At 34.0% G+C, this 14099-nt stretch overlaps 1 protein-coding gene across 1 annotated transcript in view; it reads right to left on the reverse strand.

Annotated features, from left to right (window-relative positions):
- Sntg1 (syntrophin gamma 1) overlaps positions 1–14039 on the reverse strand; it is a 783297-nt gene extending 769258 nt beyond the window's left edge. The window contains exon 1 of the mRNA XM_010622657.3: positions 13199–14039. The gene's annotated coding sequence lies outside the window, so the exon portion shown is untranslated. The remainder of the gene's footprint in view (positions 1–13198) is intronic.
- Positions 14040–14099: the final 60 nt, after the last annotated feature.

Consider the following 14099-nt stretch of genomic DNA (forward strand, 5'->3'; position numbering starts at 1 on the left):
TTTTTTTTTTTTTTTTTTTTGGTACCGGGGATTGAACTCGGGTCCTTGTGCTTGCGAGATAAAAATTTCTTACAAAATATCATAGAAAAGTGGGAAAACACTGGTACTAGGGGAAGCTATACATGCACACACAATTTGTGTGTGTGTGTGTGTGTGTGTGTGTGTCTCAGTATATAGACCTAATGATGGTCTATAATGTCTTATCAGCTGTTAGATATTTATTGCTAATTCTCTTATAGCACACTTTATTAAAAGTCATTCAAACCTGCAGCTGCATCCGTAATCATTTCCTAAATATAAAGACAGCATTTATAAATGATTTCCTTGTTCAAAATACTGCCACATAGCTCACAAACTCTTTGTTGGAAGCCAGGGAGCTTTTATTCTTTACAAAAAGAAATGCTAAGTAATTCATCAGTTGCCAAGCCTTTTTTTTCTTTCCTGTTGGGCACATATTTGCCTTGTTCCAAGTGTTCAAATTCCATGTTCATTAGGAAGAGTTAAAATATAGCCTGATATTGTTATTTAAGACTTCTATCTGAATGCTATGCTACTCCTAAGAGTCACTCTCTTAATATTTAACCTTGATAAATTTGCCATGGTTCAATTATTTGGCTTTGCTAAGGACATGGAAGTGTAGATTTTATGCAAATATTCTGGAACTACAAATTGAAGGAAGACATTGTATTTCACTCAGAGTTTTGTTAATTCTGTTCAGGAGAAAATAGCCTATTGAAAGCTTTCTATGCTTGTAGAAAGAAATTATTTCTATGCTTCATTTAATTTATTATTCTATAATTATACTTATTTATCCATATCCTCCAATAAGAGTTTCAGAAAAACGAAGTTAGAAATTTTTAAAATCTAATTTTCAAGAAATAAAAACTTTGAATTATATGCTACAGAATTTCTATTTCTAAAAAGTTTCATTCATTCATACACATGACTATAACACCTTCAACACGTGTGAAGATGTTTGTCTGTTATCCACTAAAAACAATGGAAGATATTTCTGATTTATCCAATTGAATAAAATTTTATATTCACAAATATTATTTCATCAAATATGGTCAATAGTTAAAAGAAAAAAGTCGTTAATTTTTTTCTAGCTCAAGTTTCATATATTTCAGATGGAATCTCAACAGTGATAGAACATAATAGCAAATAATAAAGTAGATATGAATCATAATTACTGGTAAATTTATGTATACACATGAGATAGGTTATAACTAAAAATATTTATTTTTAGTGTATTTGTTTAAATTTAAGTGATTAGGTATTTAATTAATAAGAAATAAATCATTCCATTCCACAAAAAATGACCAGATAAAACCTGCCAATGACCACTATATGAAAAATAAAATGGTTGATTATTTAACAAGAACACTTCTGTACAAATCTGCAATGCTTTAGGATCAAAATTTGCTAATTTTCGTACTATTACAAAGTATGCAGATAATGTAAAGATATTTCTTCAGACAGTGGCTGAAAGCAATATATGAATTTTCAAGGGTAGGAGCACCTGCCTCCTCCCTCTTGCATAGTGATAAACACCTTCCCACCCTCCATGGTTTAGCCTCATAGACACAGTGACTCCATGCCCCACAGTGACTCTTTTCCAAAGCTCCCATTAATACTCTAAACTGTCTGCCCCCATCAGCAACAAGAGAATAAATCGCCCTCTGTTTGGTGGTACATTAACTCCTTTGGGTTACTGGGGAGCCTTTTAGTGCACTGAAAAGGTAATTTGCTAAATGGCACATTGATGGTTTAGGAAACTTAATTAGCCTCCAAAAAGTAGATAATTTACTCCTCCAGTATCAAGATAAGGCCAGGTAATTATCCAGAGAATTTGAGTGGTTTGAGAAAGGAATTTAAATACCATACAAAAGCAAACTTGTATTTGCCTGAACTCTGGGAAATTCCAGCTCTCCCAGAGAAACTGATAGTTCCTCTGTGGGTCTTCTAAGTCAGTCAGCCCTAGTAAGAGACAAAAGCACTAAGGTAATTTAAATTACTCTGCAGATCTCTTGTACTCATTCTTCACACTCAGAAATTTATTTTAGAAAAATATGCAAATTATGCACAACATTATAGATGGAAAGGAATAATAGTGTAGATGAGACTTTAACAGGAGGATATAATGAAGGCATCATTACTGACAATTATTTAGCTTTTCAAGTCAGCACAATACTAATAATAGTGGATAAAAGTCAATTTTCCAGTGGCTAGAACAAACTTGAATGATTAACATGTTATGTATATTTTGCATGACCAATCAAAATGAATATAAAATGAAGGAGAGAAAACAAACTTTAAATAGGTCTATGTCAGAGCATTATCTATGTATCTTTGGCTATCTACAGCAAATTATAATTTCTCTCAGACCCACATCACCACGGAGCTGATATAACGCAACAAAGTATTCACATTGTCAGGAACACAGTGCCACCAAATTCTAAAGGGCACTGTGAATAGAAATTGAATGTGGATGACACAGAATATATTCAATAATTCCACAGTGCTCCTATGCACAAAATGCTCATTCTTTCTCACCACTTTCTCTAAATGAATCTGTCCTTTCCATTGCCTTATCTTATCTGCGATCCTGAGGGTTTGATAGTCAAACATCATCTCAACCATTCTCCATGACACCCAGTGATCTACTTCTGAGCAAACACAAAGGCACCTTATGTCTTCAGTTCTTTCATTTTTTTATCAACACTGTTAACCACGTACATATATATTTAAAAAACTAGTTTCCCTGTTTCTCTTTGCACTTTTCTAAGTACTCTTTTTTGTCTCTTTCCTTTCCTTTTTTTCCTTATGAAATGTGAATATTTTTGTTCATAAATAATTGTTTTTCACTTGTTCTCTCAACATATTTTTTCATAGCTTCTGTAATAATCTCTATTTTGATAACTGAGTTTTTATGGCAGGTTTCATCCTCATGCTAAAACCTATTTTTCCTCCACCTGCCATTTGGCTGTTGTACCTTTCACTATACCTCTGATGCATTCTAAGTTCAAAATTATGTTTGTCTTTCCAAAGTAGGTACTTCCATTTATAGAATACTTTAGAATTTACTGAGCATGTATGTGACACAGACACTGACTCCCTTGGTGGCTTCTTTGTTTGACTTTTGTTCCTTAATAGCATTTCTAGTACCTAGTCATTCAGTTTTAACTAATTCATTCCTAACTTTCACTGAGTCTAGTTCTTATCACCTGAGATCTGAATTCTACAACAGAATCAACCTTATTCCACTACGATTACTGCACCATTATTGATGCTTCTATAACAAGACCTCAAACAAGCCCACCGTCTACTTAAAAGCCAAAACAATACATGAATCTTCAAGACCTTTCATGATTTAAATGCTTCCAGATACCAATTACTAATACTGAAAACCATCAAAACATAGTTATGAAGAATTTGTTCTTGTTGATTTTTAAATTTTTATCATAATCTAATAAAGAAATCATGTAGTAGGAAAGATAGAAGAAAATACTTTTTCTTCCCAAGCCACTCATAAATAGTAAAAAATATGAAATATGACTTCAAGTCTTAATTTACCCTTAATCCTTAGAAAATCATTTAACCTTTTTGGGATTCAATTATCTCATTTGCAAAATGGAAATGAAAAAGTCCTGCTGTGAAAATCACATGAGGTGCTCTGAAATGAGACTCTAAAAACTATTACTCCAGGGAAAATGCCATGGAATAATACTGTGTGTGGAAACTAAAAGAGAGAGATAAGTTTCCTAGAATGTAATTATTATGTTATCTGTAAAGTTTACATGGCAGCACAATGTTCTAACTCCAATTTCAAGGGGCTTCCCAAAAACTTACATCATGAAAATACAAAATGGAAAACAAAAAGAAAGAACAATTGACTTTGATAGGTAAATAATTGATACTGAAAACAAAACAACAAAAAAACAGACATGAGGATTGATGGTACAGATTAGAAGAAGCAGAAACAACTCCAAATGCACTTAGCCACTTCACCTTTAACAAAAGAACCAAACACCTTCCCTGAAAGAAAGACAGCCTCTTTAATAAGTGATGCTGAAAAAACTGGCTTTCTACATGCTGAAGATTAAGACTAGACCTGTATCTTTCAGCATATACTAAACTAAAATTAAAGTGAAAGAAAGATTTATATATTAAAACAGAAACATTAAATCTGCTGGAAGACAAAATAGGTAGAACTTTTGAAAACATTCACGTAGGCAAAGACATTATGAGCAAAACAACTGAATGGGAAATATTACAAAGAATCAACAACTGGGATCTCATTTTATTAAAAGGCTTTTGCACAAAGCAGTTCCAGGAAATAGAGATATGACAGGGAATATCATAATTTCCAACTTGAAACTATACTACAAAGCAATTGTGGTAAAAACAGCATGGTACTGGCAAAGAAACAGACCCAAGTATCAGTGGAATAGATGAGAAGATGAGTAAACAACTTCAGTCATACTCAGCTACCTTATCTTTGACAAAGAGGCAACCATTCTCACTTCAATAAATGGTGTTGGAAAAACTGGATCACAGCTTGCCAAAGATTATAAAACTACACCCCTGTCTTTCACCATGTACTAAACTAAAATCAAAATGGATTAAAGATCTAAATATTAAAACAAAAACACTAAACTTGATGGAAGATAAGTTATGTAGAACTTTTGAAGACATTGGCATAGGAAAATACTTTCTAAACAAATCCTCATTAGCATAGGAACTAGCACAAAAAATCAAAAACTGGGATCTCATCTTATTAAAAAGCTTCTGCACTGCAAGAGCAACCACCAACAGAGCTAAGAGACAATGTATAGTGTGGGAAAAAGATTAGCAGATGTTCTTCAGACAAAGGTCTACTATCTAGAATATATAAAGAAATAAAAAAAAACAGACCCCTCCCCCAAGTATAAAGACCCAATTCAAAAATGGGCATCTGAAATGAACAGACATTTCTCAGACAAAGAAATAATAGCAGCAAATAAACATATGAAAAAATGTTCCACATCACTGGTCATTTGAGAGATGCAGTTGAAAACAACACTGAGATTCCCCCTCACCCCAGAAAGAATGGCTCCAGTCAAGAAATCAACCAATAACAAATACTGGCCCTGGCAGGGCTGTTGGGAGAAAGGAACCCTTCTCCATTGTGGGTGGGAGTGCAGACTGGTGCAACCACTGTGGAAATCAATATGGAGATACCTCAAAGAGCTGGGACTAGAGGTTCCATTTGACTCAGCCATCCCTCTGTTGGGTATCTTTCAAAATATTTAAGAGAACAATCCTGCAGCAATATATGTAAACCCACCTTTCTAGTGTCACAGTTTGTAATAGCTAAAACTTGGAAACAGCCCAATTGTCCATTAACTGAAGATGGGATAAAGAAGATGTGTTTTTTCTATAAAATGAAGTACTACTCAGACATAAAAAATGAGAAACTAGAGACCTTCATAGCTAAAAGAATGCACATTAAGGTCATCATCTTAAGTGAGGACATCATCTTTGCATGTGTAAATACCAAATAGTTTCCCTGGTGTGAAAAACTGAAAGGGTAAATAAGGTTCAAATTGTATGATTGATAATATGAAAAAGGCTCTAAAGGAGTAGGAAGAAGTAGGAAGGGTAAGGAAAAGGAGGGAAGGGAAAGGAAAAAATATGAGAAAAAGGAAAAATGGAAACAAAGTCTTTGTAAAAAGAGAAGGTTGGAGGGAGTGAAGGGAGGGTAGGGGAATGGGCAAAAAATAAGAACCAAGATACTTCACTTTTGCACAACAAAAGAAACCACAAAAGAGTGAAGAGACAACCCAAATGTGGGGAAAATTCTTACTAGCTGTTTCTCAAATAATATATAGCATAGAATAGAATAGAATAATATATATAATATATAAACAATATATACAGACTATATAAAGAACTAAAAAAAAATAGACTCCTAAAATTTAGACTCAATAAAAAAAATGGGCATCTGAAATGAATAAACATTTCTCAAAGAAGTAGAAACTCAAATATATGAAAAAATATTCAACATCACTGGTAATTTGAGAGATGCAAATTAAAACAACACTGAAATTCCATCTAGCTCCAGAAAGAATGGCTGCTGTCAACCAATACAAATGCTGGTAGGCTGGAAGGCAAAAAGGAACTTCTCCATTGTTGATGGCAGTGTAGACTGGTGCAACCACTGTGGAAATCAGTGTGGAGATTTCTCAGAAAACTTAAACTAGAGGTTCTGTTTGACCCAACTATTCCCTTTCTTGATATCTTTCTGAAGAAATTAAAAGCATCATACCACAGGGATATATGTACACCCATGTTTATAGCAGCAGAGTTTCTATTAATAGCTAAATCTTGGAAACGGCCCAAGTACCCATCAACTGATGAATGGATACAGAAAGTGTAGTAGCTTTATTGTATACGATGGAGTACTACTCTGCTCCAAAAGATAAGCTTGAGGCCTTTCTAAGTAAAGGGATGAACCTAGAGAACATACTCTTAAGTGTGATAAATCAGACACATATGTTTAAATACTGCATTGTTTCTCTGGTGTGACAAACTGAAAGTGTAAATATGGACGAAATGTACAATTGATATTTGGAAATGGGAAGAAAATGTTCAAATGGGAAGGGGACATGGTATAGGGGAGGTGGTAATGAAGAAAGGGACAAGAAATAAAAGAGAATAGAAGGAAAAAATGGAAATAAAGCTTTTGCAAATAAAGAAGTGAGGAGTTGAAGGGAGGAGAGGGGAATGGGAAAAAAGACAAAACAAGATATATCATTTACAGGTACAAATTTCCTGTGATGAATGTGATCATTGTGTATATTTAAAATGCAACAACAAAACAAAGCCATCCAAAGTAAAAGTAAATAAGATAAAATTATAGTTCAAAATTTTAAAAATTGGGCCAGGGATTTAGCTCAGCAGTTCGGTGGCCTGCCTTGCAAGAGCAAGGACCTGAGTTTGATCCCCGGTACCAAAAAAAAAATTTTTTTTAATTTATAAATTATATTTTATGTAATTAGATAAAATAATTGTTAAGTGGAGAAAATTATTCCATGGAGAATAAAAGAAACTGTATATGTGTGATGGAATAATGAGTGATACTATCATTATCTGACTTACTTTGATTCTAGATGTAACTTGTTTTATTATTTTTGGTTGTGTTATCTATAATCAATGGTGTAAAACATAGGCAATTAAATTAATTTGCTTTCAGGGATGTGATGTCTTCAAAACAATAACCTGACCAAGAAATCAAGAGTTAAATAGTCTAAATAAACTCCAGCAGGCCCACCATATCATAAATAAGGACATATGAATTGAAATTTATAGAAAAAAAGGCACCAAAACTAGAAACAAACCTATCCAGTGAGAAGTGCTCTTATTCTCACCTAGCGTTTTACTTCATGTGTGTGTTCTTTTGAAATTATTCATTTTGAATAATAAAGAGACCACCCACAAAGTTGGGGTGCATGAATTACACTGAAGGTCACATTATGAATATTTTACCTTATTTTTTTTCTTAGAAAAGTGAGCTTTCTGATAGAAAATAAGCCAATGAGCCTGATTTGCTGAGAATTCTGTCAATGGCTGATAAACTAAATATCTTTAAAATCTTTGGCAGATTCTTCAGTAGTATTATAGCAGGAGATTCTTGCCTATCCTATGATGTAGTCTGCCTTAAGCTAAAAACTTCACCCTGATAGTCATTTAGAGACTACCTTTATCTTCTCAGTCTATCCCGATTTTCTGACCCCCTACTTTATGCAAAAGAAATAGTGTTGACCACTAATGAATGAGGAAGTATAAAAGAGGGAGAAAAAGATAACCAGAGAAAGAGACAGACTGAGAAAAGAGAAAGACAGATGGAGAAACAGGAAGAAAGATTCAGAGAATCAAAGACAGAAATACAGAAAGATGTAAAAGTGAGACAGAGTTAAAAAAAATTCCCGATTAAAAAAAAAAGACACTACTGAGGAATATGCACATTAATTGAATACCTGAATCTGACTGTATCTACTGTAACTTATTGTTAAGTGATGCACTAATTCCTAAATCCCATATATTTCTATAATTTGGGTGTGGGACTATGACAGGAATGGCATGAGAGAAGTGGGTAAAAGTCTTTTGAGTTTACACCCATGAGTTCTTGTTCATTTCCTCATAGACACAGTAATTATTTCCCCTAGGACAAAAAAAATACACTGATGAGATATTAAATTAAGATAAAGTGATGTACCGAAGATCCCATAACTATGGATAGGAAAACCATGTTAGACCCCAGATTTTGCATACATTTGTATTTTTCACCACGTAGTACTCTTTTATCATATATATTATTAAATTTGCTTTTTTTTGGATACTTATTTCTTACTAGTGTTCCCTTTGAGAAGACAAAGAGAAAAATGATTCTCTTTATACTTTTTATGTAAAATGCAAAATTATTTATGTCTGATACCATTCCTAAAAGATTCTTGTACTGGTATTTTGTGAAATTACCAAGTAAGCATTTGCTCTTTAAAAAATATTGAGCTAAAATTTTGAGTGATTGGTAATATACTTGTTAAATATAAGTATAACTTTAATTACTTTAGGACCTTTAATTTTAAAATTTTATACAAGTACATACATTAAACTTGAAGTGATAATTAGCAAATATTCAAATAAACTGATTTAATTATTCTCTAACAGATTTTTTACTAAATATATTACTCTAGGTTTGCTGATATATTGAGAGCAAATTCATGAAAACCAAAATAATTTTCTGAAGCTAAGCATGGGCAATGTGCTGATCAAGCTTCACAACATTAATTCAAAATAAAGCTTTTGGCCCCATGAAATTTTTTTCATGATCTCTACCTTTCTGCTCTTTTCCTTTATTTTTGGCTCCTTTCCTTTTTTGTTTTGTAAGTGATAGCAGATCAAACACCTCCAAAATTCAAAATCATTTCACTAATTAGGCAATTATACAATTTTTATTTTTATTAAAGTCAAATATTTTTACCACAAAATTATACTAGAAATGACTCTAGCACCAAGAAATAATGAACATTTTTACCATATACTGTCAGAATATTTTTAGTGATAGTCTAGACCTCCATATGCACCAAATGTTAGTAAATTACATTGAAAACATCAGTTAAATGTAAAATGTCATGTGATGAAAATGACTAAACAATGAGATGTTGCTAAACTTAATATTTTCTGAGAAGATCTATGAATAGAATACTGATGTTTTGTACTAAATTAATAGTATATCTTTAGATTTTCAAGTTATTCCCATAGAATACGAAGCCCCATGGTTCTTACTTGAACTCTAGCCCTACTAGCCATAATAAAACAAAGTGCCTTCTGCATGTGAGAACTTACACAACGTAATTGGAGATGTGAGTTTCAAAGTCTACATAATCCTTTGAGTTTCCTTGTCAATATTACTTATAATAAATCTTAATTCTCCCTTATAGACAAGAAAAGTATGGCACAAAGATAGTGACAGATTCTGCAAAGGTCAAGATAAAAGGTATCAAAATAAACTCTAGTTATATTGACCTAGGTTTGACCAGTTGGTAGAGAGGTATAGTATCAATTTTGAGTAATAAATATTTTTAAAGCAGGTCCTGCCTCATTAAAATATTGATATCATTAACCCATATAAAACACTACGCAGAATTATCTGCAACATATTATACTCCATATCCTCACAGTTCTTAAATATAAGATATATGCCCTCCATAAAGAACTTTTCCTTTAGTGAATGAAACTACTTTGAGTCACTCACAGACATAGCACTTAACTTCCCAATACACTTTGAACAACATCATATTCAAAATTTCCAATAGTCCACAAAGTAAAAATCATTCATTCCTCTTATATATATTTATGTGTCATCTACCTGTAAAGGTTTCTTCTTAACTGACTGGTAAAGATACCTCATTTCAGAGAAGAAAACTAAGTTTCAATGAATTGAATGACTTGTAGAAGACCTTATGATCAGTAATTCAAAAATCTTGATCTTTTGATTGCCAAACAATACTTATTTTTCTACACCATGATGTGTAACATATTTTACACTGCAGCAAGTTGTCTCTTTCAATTCATGCAATGCATAACTCACTCTGTTAAGCTAAACAGGAAGAAAATATCAAACAAGTCTGAGTCCTGTTTTATGACTCATTATTCAGGCTTCTGGGGAAGTAAGATGAATAGAAATAATTTCTGCTTACAATATATTTTTCTTTCTCACTCGCTTTTGCCTTCCTGTATAGAATAGAGTAAAATAAAAACAGACTGTCTTTCTGGAATTTGTAGCTTTTAAATGTAAAAGACAAAGGTTAATTAACAAAAGGCCTTCTCAAATTTCAGTAATAAATATCTCTTTTATGATTCTTGATAAATTTTAAACTTTGATCAAACTCAGTAACTCCAGTACAAACCATGGAGACCCAATACAATACAATGTATATATCCAGTAACTATTTTAGAATATTCAATCGGTATTTAGATAGCCTGCACAAAAATCAACCAAGTAGTGTTTCTTTTTTATTTTGTGCTTTAAATATTCAGGCTAGACCTCTTTTCCCTACTTCTTATTTATGGAAAAAGGGTAACTGAAGAGATTTCTGTATTCATTTTTAATTATCCTCTGCTCCTTTATATTTGTTGTTTTCTTGATTATGTAATTCCGTTTCTCTTTTCCTTTTGAGTCTCAAATGTAAGAGACAGTCTACCCAACATAAAAGTAAGGTACTTAACACTACCCAACAAACTACTTTTTAGCGGGAGGAGATGGTGAATTATTAACTACTGTGTTTGATACTCCTAAGACCTCTTATATTCTATTTTGAGAATAAAACAAAATAACTATCAAGGCAGAGATTGCTTTAGTAAATGGGGTGCAGATGTCCCCAAATGAAATGCTGATTTTTCTTGGTAGACAAGTAAAATCAAATTGAGGGTTTGTTCCTACTAACTTTTGCACTTATTGTATGTATGTATTATGTATGTATGTATGTATCTGTTTACTTATTTATTTATGCAATTGCCACATGGGTGCAGATGTCCCCAAATGAAATGCTGATTTTTCTTGGTAGACAAGTAAAATCAAATTGAGGATTTGTTCCTACTAACTTTTGCACTTATTGTATGTATGTATTATGTATGTATGTATGTATGTATCTGTTTACTTATTTATTTATGCAATTGCCACTTAACATTTAGTTTAGAATTAAATTGATTGGGAAAACTCTATCTGAATGTCACAACATTTCCCCAGGGATAAAAACTGTCAGGGGTTTCCATACACTTTCATGAGTTTAGAAGGGTGAATTACAGTTATTTATTTCAGTGACTAAATCTCCAAAGAGATTAGGCAAAGGAAACTTTTACTTTATGTGGTTTAAGCTATGTACAGAGTAAGTCTGCCCCCTCAACCACCGAGAAGGGAACTGCGGCTATATACCCACTGGCATGCATTCTGAAACGAATTCCCAGATTTCATTTTATGCTCTACTGACCAGAGGAGTCCGTATATGCTAATTAATTGACAACCAAAATAATAGTCTAACCACATGTTTGCAACTCTCTTAAAATGTGATTAAATTTTCCATATGGTTATTTCATTTGCACATCTCTGAGACTGAAAAAAAAATTGGATTGTGTCAAGAACACATTAGAGGAATCCAAATCAATGATGGATCTTTCTGTTCCTCTGATGATCATTTCTGACCTATCTAGGACAAAAGAGCCCCCTAGGAACTCAGTGACATAAATGCCTCTGCTCTTTTTCTGCTAAGCGAGCAGGTTTATTGTAAGTGGTAAGTGACACTTAAGAATGATTTTTCCTGAGAGTGTAATTGTTATTCTCAGCCAATGCAAAGCAAGGATCCATCACCCCACCAACAAGTACCATTGCAACAACCTCACAGTTTTGTGTGTGTATGTGTGCGAGTGTGTGTATTAAAATCCAGAAAGAGGGTGAGTGCGGAAATGTGCTGGAAGTATTTCATTATGTTATATATGACCTACAAAATGAAAAGAAAAGTCTCCTGAACTCTTAATTGTTGAAAAAAACAAACTCTTTCCACAGAATTTATTATGTATATACCATCACATGTATTTACAGAGCTTTAGTTGTCCATCCTTATCAGTACTCTCCACGGAACTGAATGTGCTTATTGGAATTAATCTGGTTCTTCAAATGTCAGGCATAGGTTATAAATTTGTATAACTGCTTTTACCCAGTGAACCCTTTTTATTAAAATGCTTATCAAGGTCACTGTGAAAGATTGTTATTTTAAAGCTCCAAAAGAAGCTTCCAGAAATGAGAATGAAGTTTTAAAGCTCCAAAAGAAGCTTCCAGAAATGAGAATGAAGAAAAACCAAATTCAATTCACATTTTAACGTTTATAATTTATTAATAACCTATTGGCTCCTGTCACTTTCTGTCTGTCTACAAATACATTTTGTAGAACTACTAAGAGTGTTAGCAAAACCCAGGTCTCCTGAAGAGACACAGTAAAGCTTCTCATTTTCTGTCTTCTAGTGGGCCTGGTTTAAACAAGCAATCTTGAGATTTGAAAAGCTGGAGAGAGGATGCTATGTAAAAATTTGTTTCTTTAGATAAAATTATACAGGTGAGGATATGTTTTGGGGGTCAGATTCAGAGAGGGATCAGATGTTTATGTGCTTGTAAGTAGTTTGGTGATTTATAACTATACAAAATATATGGTTAAACCATCTCTTTTTCAACTTTTTGAGTCTTGCACATGATATAAACCAGGCAAATCACTTTTAACTGTATATAAGACCATGAAACACCTTCTTGCAAAATACCAGTTTATCTTACTTTTTAAAGGAAAACAAACAAGACATATACAGATGCAAAAAGATATTAGCGAAGCAGTGGGAAAAATATCTAAAAGTTCTATAATAACTACAGTATGCTTTTGTTACTATTATTGTCACGTAAGAGACTTCAGAGAAGATACAATATCTGACTATTTATTAAGCAAGATATTTCCAAAGACTGCTCGAGGGATAAACAAATAAAAATAAAGCAAAAGTACTTGTTTTCTCCTCAATCTGAAAGGAAAAATAACACTATTAACGTTCTGTCTGTTAAACCTTGGGAAAAGTCATGAGATTTATACACAAAAGAACTAATAGTATTATTACTTACCTGACAAGTCGAGGAAAGAAATCTTTCCAGCTGCTGTAAAGTAGGGTTTTGAGTAGGTCTCCTACTTCTTCTCACAAAGCTATTTCCAAAATAGTTGCAATCCACTCAGGAACATCCTGCTTATTTCAAGAATGTGGGCCTTTGAATATTTCAGCCCCTGCTGCAGAGCCCATGGTTTTTCAGTGCTTCTAAGAACTTCCACTTGACTCTTCTGCCTGCATTCCTCCCAGCCCCCTATAGAAAAATTATTCTTGAAGTTGCTGCTGAGAGTTTAACCAGAGCAAGTGTGCTCAAAGCCCGGTGCCTAGGTGTAGCAGGATGAGGAGGGTTATTTTTCGTCCATCAAAAAAGGGGACAAGGAGGCAGGGGCTATTAGCAGGCACCGCCTTTTAGCTGAGAGAAGCCAGATACTAAGCTGCCCGTGGAGACCACAGTGGTAGCAAGGGCAGTAGCAGCGGGGGCAGCAGCGTAATTTGGTCCCTGTGGTTGCAGCCCAGTCCGGAGACGCTGTCCATACCCTCCGGTGCTGAAGTCAGGGGACTGGAGCCCCGCTGCCGGAACCCAAACCGCACTTTCCTCCACCAGCGAATTTGGCAGCTTCCTCGTCTTCCAGCCTGTCCTGTTTTTCCTTCTGTGCTTTATTTTTTGGCAGGGGTTAATTGTCTCTCCAAAATAAAATCCCCCATACTTATTTGGTGTGCAGCGTTTTGGGAAAGGCAGAAATCCATGGGAAATAAGAGCCTCCCCTGACTTTTCAGTGGCCCTGAACGAGTTTCCTAATGGTTGAAATGAAAGAGATCGCACGAACACGCGCGCGCACACACGCGCACGAGAGAGAGAGAGAGGGAGAGAGAGAGAGAGAGAGAGAGAGAGAGAGAGAGGGGGGGGGGGGGGGGGGGGG

This window comes from Fukomys damarensis, unplaced genomic scaffold (genome assembly GCF_012274545.1).
Source record: "Fukomys damarensis isolate Sample0158 unplaced genomic scaffold, DMR_v1.0_HiC HiC_scaffold_5, whole genome shotgun sequence".
Lineage (NCBI taxonomy): Eukaryota > Metazoa > Chordata > Mammalia > Rodentia > Bathyergidae > Fukomys > Fukomys damarensis.